The following is a 10,516-nucleotide window of genomic DNA, read 5'->3' as shown; positions in this document are numbered from 1 at the left end:
GGATTTCTTTCTGGGTCAAGCATTAAGTCAGAGGCTTGTCATGAAGTTCTGAGAGAAAACGAGGAGCTCAAGCAGCTGTCTGCCTCCACGCCGCCATCTTGGCCGGAAGTCTGATAAAACATTTTTATGTAAGATGATTTATATATGCATTAAACAAAATTGATGATATTAACTGGCAATAAGTTTCAAAATCCATGATACTGATTATATTATTGTTAGACTTAAAATTTATTTTATAAAGAATGACTTTTTGGTAGATTTGTTAGATTTTTAATTGATAGATTTCTTGGTCATTAATTATTAAAATTATGAAAGTGTGCCTGAAATAGTTTGTATTCAAATTGCATCTTCTTTGTTAAATAGATCCCTTGTCGGTCTTAAGGCTTATGGTGGCTAATATTCTTCTGGGTTTTGAGTGATCATATATTCATTGTTTATATGTAATCACAGAATATGATTACTTTTATAATTTCTAATGTTTGACTTGTGCTCTAAGAGAATTTAACCAAAAATGATTATTATTATTATTTTAAACAAATGAATGACTGTACTTCATTAGTAGCAAAGCACAGCACATTCCAGAAAAGTTACAGAAATGAGTGCATTCATGTTGACTAAAAGCAGCTGGGATGAAATTATAGAGAAATGAAAGGGACTGCCATTCCTAAAACAGTTTATTTGCAGTGTTATATAGATTGAAGTAAAAAAAAAAAAAAAAAAAAAAAATTAGTCCATGAGAGTTAAGGATATTAAGGAATTTAATAGTTACAATGTTGAAGGGGATATCAACAAATATGTTGGAAGTATTTAGGGGCAGGTAGGTGGCGCAGTGGATAGAGCACCAGCCCTGAATTCAGGAGGATCTCAGACACTTAACACTTCTTAGCTATATGACCCTGGGCAAGTCACTTAACCTCAGCCTCAGGAAAAAAAAAAAAAAAAAAGAAATATTTACTATGATGATAAGATCTATGGAAAGAGGAAGATTGGGAATCTATTGACTTAATCCATACAACCTCTCTGAGTAAAGGTTACCTTTCTTGGGAAATAGTAGATAATACTTGCTCTACTGCATGAAAAGTGACTGGTAAACTTTGAAATGCTATATAAATGTGTACCATTATATCTGTCTTATTGGGGCAGGAAAGGCAGAGCTTATAATAGAATAACTACCTTTAAGCTAAGCCTTGATAAAGAAGCATTATTTGATTATAATACTGAATTTTATTTCCATGAAAATGAACAGAATGTAAGCTATTTCTTTAAGAGATTTGCAATGCCTCAGGGCCACAAATCTTCTGAATCGGAATTCTATTAATAATCATCATTAAAAGGATAGTTGATATTTTCCTGGATTGTATCAAGAGTCAGGTAGTGCAAATTTCTGTTAAGGCCATCAATGACTTTCATGTTTTCCAAAATTAACTAGAAATCAAACAACTGAAAGTTCTCTTTGATCTGCTTTTCATTGAGACTCTTTGCCAAGAATACTACCCTTGATAAATCCTGTATCACAGAGCAACCTGGGCTGATGTTTGATTGTGTTTCTTGGTAGTGGTTCCCAGGACTAGGTCATGTAGTAGAACCAGAGATTTTTCATCTATGGAACCACTCTATGTCATCCCAAAGTTCTGTATGCTACTAATATGATGTCATTTGATTTGCAGAATTTTCTCTGATTTAGGTAAGGATGACATTCCACCTATAGCAGACAGGTTTATATTTCAACCCAGTTTTATTCAGGATCATCTCAGCCATTGGTTGAAGTTTGAAACTCCAATGGACTTCACAAGGCCTGCATCCTGACATTTTCCCAAGGTCTCGCAAGTATCATGCAAATCCACAAAGTGAGAGATAATTTTCTGATTTTCATTCCTTGGGATCTTGTCTTTGCCAGGTTTAAGAGAGATAGGCCAATGGATAATATAGAGGTTGAGGTAATCGAGTTGGAGGTTCCTGAGGGTCTGTTCCACAGCAGGTCTGAACAATCCAGGGTGGTGGTGTTTATTCCAAAGCTTCCCTGTGTAGAATAGTTCTTCTCTGGTCACTGTCCCATCTGCAGTCTTTGCTAGGATTGCCTGTCCAAATTATTTTTCATTTTCACATAGGAAAGCCCCATCAATATGCCAGAAGCCCACTTCAATAGACACCTTTATGGCCACCTTCATGTTTGGGAATACTTTGGGATACAAAAATACCAATCCCAGCATTGCAATAATATTTCCTTCACTCATTGTCACCTTAAATCTGGAAAGAGCCATTTCTTTTCACCCCATAGGTCAGGTAGATTCAGTGCAAAATCAGAAAACTCCTGCACAGAGCAAAGACCCCAAAAAGAATCTTAAAAGAGAAAAAAACATGGAGAAAGAAAACAGGAACTTTGCAGAGGTTTGGAAAAGGAAACACAAAAATTATCTGAAGAAAACTCTTTAAATTAGACTTAGTAAAATGATAAAAGCATATAACTCCTTACAAAATAAAGAAAAAAAATAAACCAACTCAATTAAAAACAGAATTTGTGGAATAGAAAAAAATCTAATAAAGAAAATACCTCATTTAAAAGTCCAATTGCCCAAATGTAAAAGGAGATAAAAAAGTTAACTGAAGAAAATAGTTCACTAAAAATTAGAATTAAGGCAAATGGAAGTAAATGACTCAATAAGACTTCAAGAGTCAGCCAAACAAAAACAAAAACAAATTGAAAAAAATAGAAGAAAATATGAAATATTTCCTAGGAAAAACAACTGACCTGGAAAACAGATCTAGGAGAGACAATCTAAGAATTATTGGGCTCCCTGAAAACCATGATGGAAAAAAAAAAAAAAAGTTAAAACATCCTCTTTCAGGAAATCATCAAGAAACACTGCCCTGATGTAATAAAACCAGAGGTTAAAATAGCTATTGAAAGAATTAACTGATCACCTACTGGAAGAGATCCCAAAACAAAAACTCCAACGAATATAGTAGCTACATTTTAGAAATGTCAGATGAAGGAGAAAATATTGTCATCAGCCAGAAAGAAACAATTCAAATATTGAGGAGCCAATCAGAATTATCCAGAATTTAGCAGTCTCCACTTTAAAGGACAGAAGGGCCTTGAATCTAATATTTCAAAAGGCAAAGGAACTTGGATTGTAGTTAAGAATGAACTGTCCAGAAAAGTTAACCATGATTATTCAGGGAAAAAGATGAACATTCAATGAAACAGGTGAATTTCATTTATTTCTGATGAAAAGACCAGAGCTGAAGAGAAAATATGATCTTCAAATACAGAACTCAAGAGAAGCATAAGGTAAAAAGGAAAGAAAAAAATAACTTTCTTTTAAAAGTTAAAAAGTTTATATCCCTATATAGGAAGATGATATGCTTCACTTGAGAATTATATCTCTGTTATGGGTATACTTAGAGGGTGAAGGCATAATTTCATGTTACTGTGATGATATAAAAAAAGAAACTAGTAGTAGAAAAGGGATTATACTGGAAATAGAGGGAAATAGAATTAAAATTGGGTAAACTATATGTCATGAAGAGGAAAAAAAACAAACCTATTACAAATGAGAAAAAGATATGGTGGATGAGTATTGTGTGAATCTTACTCTCATCAGACTTGTCTCAAAGAGAGACTATTGGACATTTTAGCTTATCAGAGAAACTTGTCTACCTATTGGGAAGTAGAAGGGGAAAAGAGAACGGAAAGGGAGAGTCTAATTGAAGGAATAACAGAAATCAAAGGGGAAAGTTATAAGAAAAGAAGAGGGTATGTAAAAAGGGAGTTTTTTTTGTTTTGTTTTGTTTTGTTTTTTTGTGGGAGGTGGTGGTCAGAAGTAAAATACTGGGGAGGAAGAAAAGAGGAAAAGAAAAGATAAAAGTATAACTTGTGAAAAATAAGATGGCAGGAAATATAATTTGTCATTTTAACTCTGAATATGTATGGGATGGGGTTCCAAAAAGGAACTAGATAGCAGACTGGATTAAAGGCTAGAATCCTATAATATCTTGTTTGCAAGAAATATATTCAAACCAGAATGATATACATATAGAGTAAAGGTAAAAGGCTGGAGTAAAATCTATTATGCTTCAGCTGAAATTAAAAAAGCAAGAGTAGTGATCCTAATCTCAGATCAAGAAAAAGCAAAAATAGATCTAATTGAAAGAGACAAGAAGTCATCTTATAAAGGGTAACATAGATAATGAAATAATATCAGTACTAAACACATATGCATATGGTATGTGCAAATGGTATAGCATCCAAATTCCTAGAGGAGAAGTTAAGAGAGAGGCCAGAAGAATTAAGACAGCAAAACTATACTAGTGGGGGATCTCAATCTTGCTCTCTCAGAACTAGATAAAACAAACCATAAAATAAATAAGAAAAAAAGTTAAGGAGGTAAATGGAATTCTACAAAAGTTGGGTATGATAGACCTTTAGAGAAAATTGAATGAATATAGTAAGAAATATAATAAGGTAAATAATATCACATGAAGAGGCACAAAAATTACAATAGACAGAAACAATGGAGGAAGGGAACATTGTTTGAATCTCATTATCATTGAACTTGATAATTTACTGGTTTGGTTGAGAATAGAAATTTACCTTGCCCAAAGGGAAATAGGAGGGGAAAATTGAAAGACAATTAAAAACAAACAAACAAACAAACAAACAAAAGGATGACTGATAGAAGGGAGGGCAAATTGAAAGAGATGAGGGTTAAAAGCAAAACACTAATGAGAAGGGGCAGAGTGAAAGGAGAAAGTAAAGTATAAAAGAAAGAAATAGGATGAAAAAATATATGTAGTTAGTAATCATGACTGTAAATATGATTGGGATGAATTCTACCATAAAACAGAAGTAGATATCAGAATGGATCAAAAGCCAGATTCCTACAATATACTGTTCACAGGAAATATATTTGATGTAAAGAGAGTAAAGGTAAAAGAATGGAACAGAATATATTATACTTCACCTAAAGAAAAAAAAAAAAAAAAAAAAAAAGCATTGCAAAGCATAAAAGCATAAACATTCAGGGGTAGCAATTCTGATTGCAGACAAAGCAAAAGCAAAAATCTAATTAAGAGATAAATGAGGAAATTACATTTTGCTAAAGGGTAACAGAGAAAATGAAATAATATGTATAATAATACATAATGAAGTATGTGCACTAAATGACATAGCATCCAAATACTTAAAAATTTAAGTGAGTTACAGGAAGAAATAAACAGCAAAACTATTTTAGTTCAGGATCTCAAACCTCCCTCTCTCAGGACTAGATAAGTCTAATCACATTGAATTAATCATATTGTAAACATGAAAGAAGTTAAGGAGGTGAATAAATAGAATTTTAGAAAAGTTATATATGATAGGCCTCTGGAGAAAATTGAAAGAGGATAGAAAAGAAAACACCTTTTTTCAGTGATACTAGGTGAAGAATTATAATAGGCAATAATGAAACAAAACTATCATTCTTTACAGATGATATAATGGTATACTTAGAGAATACTAAAGAATCAACTAAAAAACTACATTAATTAACAAATTTACTCAAGTTGAAGAGTATAAAATAAATTCACATAAACCATCATCATTTTATGTATTACCAGAAAAGCACAGCAGCAAGAAAGAGAAAAAAAAAAATTTCGTTTAAAATAACTGTAGACAATGTAAAATACAGTAGTAACCTGTTATTTGTCATTAACCAATTCCAGAAGGCAAATTCCATGGACAGAAACAAGCCAACCCAACCAGGCTTTTTCCTTCTTGACTAAACTCATTTTGAGAGGAGAATCTTCCTTTATACTATCTCTGGAAGGAGCAGTGAGAGTGTCTAGTAAATAGATAAGAATAAACTATTAAGAAAAAGTATCCTTCAATCTGTATTCAGACTTATCAATTCTTTCTTTGGAGATAGAGAGCATTTTTCATCATGTCCTTTGGAACTGTCTTTGATTACTGTATTGCTGAGAATAGTTAGATTACCCCAGTAAATAATTATATCTATCTATGTATCTATGTATCTATGTATCTCTGTATCTATCTATCTGTCTATCTATCTATCTATCTACAAAATCTTAATTTTTACATTTTTTCCAGTAAATTTATCTTTTTAATATATACTGCTTTATGAATCATATTGGGAGAAAAATCAGGGGCAAAAGGGAAAAATCATGGGAAAGATTAAAAAAAAAAACAAAAAACAAACAAAAAAAAGACGTGAACATAGCATGTATTGATTTATTTAGTTCTTTTTTCTGGATGCAGATGGCATTTTCTATCAAAGTTCAGTGCTCAGGAAGAGTGGAGATGGTCTTGGATGCAATGGTAGATCTAAACCTTTTTAAACTAAGTTTTTCAACAGGGAAGAATACAGGTGCCCCTGGCAATACCCAGCATTGTAGTCTGAGGTGAGAAAACCAGTCAGGTTCTGCATTTGGTAAATTCACTTTCCTCTGTTTTAGTTGCAGGAATAAATTATCTATGTGATTTGTGGCAAATTATTTTATTTCTGCCCAGTTTTCTGATTTGTAAAGAGAAATAATAATGATTATTGTTGTGAAGATCACATGATTTCAAAAGTGCTTAACATAAACAAATACTATGTGAATATTAACTGCTTTATTGGATATAATTGCTTCATATTTGATAATTTTATATGGGTTTTTAGACATACAATGCCAATGTTGAAATAAATGATTTCTGTGTGTGTGTGTGTGTGTGTGTCTAAAGTACTGTGTGTGGAAGCAAATTCAACTAAATTAAGGCCTCCCCAGGACTAGGAGGATAGTGCATAGAGAAAAGAGAAAGATTTTTTTTTATTTCTTTTCCTTTCCCTCTTTCCCTGACTGAAGCATGGATACATGGACAAAGGGGTGAGAGAGAAAGAAAGAAAATATATTCATTTCAGTAAAATTTTTTATTTGAAATATGATAGTAAAAACAGTTTTAAAGGAGCTCTAATTAAAGTCCGCTAACAGGATATATAAATTGTAATGTTTGCACTGACTTAGTGTTAAAGTTAAGTAAATTTAAAAATAACTTCTAAAGTTGTATGTATATTAAAATTGGAATTTTAATTGTAAATTATAGGAGGCCTTCCCTAAAACAAAAGGGAAACTTATTTAAAGGAATAGAAACCCTCTCTGTGAACTTTCAAAGCTGCAACAGTTTGGGAACAGAATAACCTAAACAACTAAAAGAAAGCAAACAGTTTATTTAGCCTTGCTAATCCCATTTTATAATGTTTTATAATATTTTGTAAATGTAATTTAGGGAATTAGGTATTTTCACTTTTGCTAGAAAATTAAGAGGAAATTACAGCTATAATTATGTGTGTATTACTTAGAAAAATATATTGTTAACTATGTTATTTGGAGTTATTGTCATCATGTTTAACCTACAATTGTGTAAGTAATTACTGTGTGTGGAATAAGAGGGATAAGATGAAAGCTTTATCAATTCACCTTCAAGTTTGAGGGCATGTGTGAAATCCGGGTTAGCACCCTGGAAACCAGAGTCAGGATAATCAAAAGTTCTTGGTCTTTATTCTTGGTCTTTAAGGGGGAGAAGTGAAGGGAATGGACATAAGCTCTGCACAACTTCCCTTCTCTTTGTCCACAGCCAAAGAGAGACTCTGGCTTGTCTTACTCTATCCCCTAATCCTTCCTACAATCATCTGTATACACTAAAAGACTGAGCTAGCACAGAATAGTGGAAAGGGCCATTTTCCAAGCATATGCTAATGGAGTATTGTCCAATAGGTAATTAGCCTTAAGTGCTCGGTTGTCTGATTCCAGTGCACCTATTCAGAGTTTCAGCCCTTTACAGGTGTACAGCATCTTTTTCCCCCTTTGCAGAGTGGGGGAAGTATTAAACAGCACAGCCCATGAAAACACTAAGTGCATTTGTAATATGTAACATTGCCAGTTTTCTTGAATGTATTTACTAAGAATCTATATATAAGCTTGTTTAATGACTGATCCATGCAACTAGGATGAGTTTAAACTCAAGAAGAAGAAAAGAAAAACATGTTAAACAAAATCTCTTATATTTGTGAGTCCTGATAAACTTTTTATCTAGCCCTAAGCTGGATTGGTACAATTTGCTATTAGAGGTAAAATCTCTTGGGCCTGTAACTGATATTCTTTTGAATTTTGAATTTGGGTATGATTGTCTGATGGATCATTCAGTTAATAAGTTAATAATTAGCAATAAGTTACTCAAAGGGATGCTATCCCAAACTGTCACAAGTAAACGTCTTATCTGGGCAAATGCTGGGGGGGCAGCCTTAATCTCTGCTCAAGATCAGATCCTTCTGACTCAGTTTCCCAGTTCTGCTTCTTTGTTTCCCATCTGATTACTCCTGCGTCTAGCTATGAGGTGGAATTGTTATTGCACAATTACTTGTCAATGCTATTATAATCATAAGCATGTCTCTGTTTTTTTCCTCTTATAACAATTTTCTATAATTAGAGCAAGTGGTCAATAGAACCCAGAGGACATATAATGGTTTTTTACTTTGGATCTTAAAGACATTTTCTTTTGCATACTATTGCATAAAGACTCACAATTTCTTTTTTCTTTTGAATGGGCAAATACAGGGGAAAAAAATAACCATCAATTAACATGAATAATACTATCTGAGGGCTTCTGTGACAGCCCCCACATATTTGGACAGTCACTAGCTATCTTGATCTGTAACCTAATTGGAGAGACTTCTCTGGGTGCAGCCATAAAAATTATTAACTTTCTAGCTATAAACTTTTTTTCCTGTGGCTATAAAGTCTAAGGCCCACATTGCTGGTCTTTCTGTTAAGTATTGGATCATGAATGAATTCCCACCTTCCCTTTGCTCACAGTGGAGGAGAAGCAGATAATCTTATCACTCTCTCAATCTGTGACATAGAAGCAATTGTGTACTTTCCTGTTTGGAATTCGTAGAATCTGAATACCTGATTTTGGGATTATTGCTAAGCCCCTCTATTATTCTATTTAAGACCCTTACATACTTCCCCTTTATTGGGGCTATGATCAGGCCCAAGCTTTTGTGACCTTGAAAGCCACACAGATCTCTGCTCAGAGGGCCAATCAAACTCATTATAATCCCTCATCAGAGCTTTAGAATTGGAGAAAGGCCCTCCATTTCCTTGTGAAACCTATTTTCACTGGTCACAAGCTGGAAGAAACAATTAGACAGATCTTCCAGACCCATCTGGTTTGTGTCCAATTGCTTCTAAAGCCTGTCCAGAGGAGAGGTCCATACCAACAGGAGAACTGGAAGATAGATTTAACACATATGCCTACTTTAGGGACTTCACCCTGCTTTTGATTTTTGTTGACACCTTTACTAACTAGGTAAAAACCTTCCTTGTAAGACTGAAAAGGCTCAGAGTTTTTGCTAAAGGAGATCAGGCCTTCTTTTGACCTGCCCAGATCTTTACAGAAGAACAATGGCCCAGCCTTCACTTCTCAAATAACCTAAGCTGTGGTTGAGGCATTTAGGATTATGATCCTCATTCTGCCTTTCATCCTCTCCACTCAATGTTTAACACTTTAAAACATCAGGGTGCTTACACCCTAGGCCACCTAAACTGGCTGGATATGAGACATTCATGATAGCCTCATTTCACATGAGGTCTTCCTCTGAAGTCTTCTTCTGGTGGAATTCCTGGATACTATCTCTAGTATTCTCCACTTTGTTTATTCTTTTTTTTTTTTTTTTTTTTTTTTTGCTCATTTTGATCCCTGCATTTTTTAAAGATTTTTACTTTCAAAAATATGTGCATAGATAATTTTCAACATTCACCCCTATAAAACCTTGTGTTTTAAATATTTTTCCTTCTTCCCCCCATCCCCTCCCCTAGATGTCAAGTAATCCAATACATGTTTAACTTGTGTATTTCTTCTTTATATATTTCAATAATTATCATGCTGCACAAGAAAAAAAAAAATCAGATCAAAAAGGGAAAAAAGTGATAAAGAAAACAAAATGCAAGCAACCATACAAAAATGAAAACACTATGTTGTGATCCACACTCAGTTCCTACAGTACTCTTTCTCAGTGCAGATGGCTCTCTTCATCACAAGACCATTGGAATTGGTCTGGATAGTTTTTCCTTTTTTTTTTTTTTTTTTTTTTTAAATTATAAATTTTTTGACAGTATATATGCATGAGTAATTGTTTTTTATAACATTATCCCTTGTATTCATTTTTCCAAATTATCCCCTCCCTCCCTCCACTTCCTCCCCTAGATGACAGGCAATCCCATACATTTTACTTGTGTTACAATATAACCTAAATACAATATATGTGTGTAAATTCCATTTTCTTGTTGCACATTAAGTATTAGATTCCGAAGATGTAAGTAACCTGGGTAGATAGACAGTAGTGCTAACAATTTACATTCACTTCCCAGTGTTCCTTCTCTGGGTGTAGTTGTTTCTGTCCATCATTGATTAACTGGAAGTGAGTTGGATCTTCTTTATATTGAAGATATCCACTTCCATCAGAACACATCTTCATAC

At 33.5% G+C, this 10,516-nt stretch overlaps 1 pseudogene; it reads right to left on the bottom strand.

Annotated features, from left to right (window-relative positions):
* Positions 1-1,314: 1,314 nt before the first annotated feature.
* On the bottom strand, positions 1,315-2,261 carry LOC141554886 (aldo-keto reductase family 1 member C2-like; annotated as a pseudogene).
* Between the last annotated feature and the right edge of the window lie 8,255 nt (positions 2,262-10,516).

Source organism: Sminthopsis crassicaudata, chromosome 1, assembly GCF_048593235.1.
Source record: "Sminthopsis crassicaudata isolate SCR6 chromosome 1, ASM4859323v1, whole genome shotgun sequence".
Lineage (NCBI taxonomy): Eukaryota > Metazoa > Chordata > Mammalia > Dasyuromorphia > Dasyuridae > Sminthopsis > Sminthopsis crassicaudata.
Note: the sequence above shows the minus strand (reverse complement) of the source record. Positions and strands in the feature narration are given on the sequence as shown.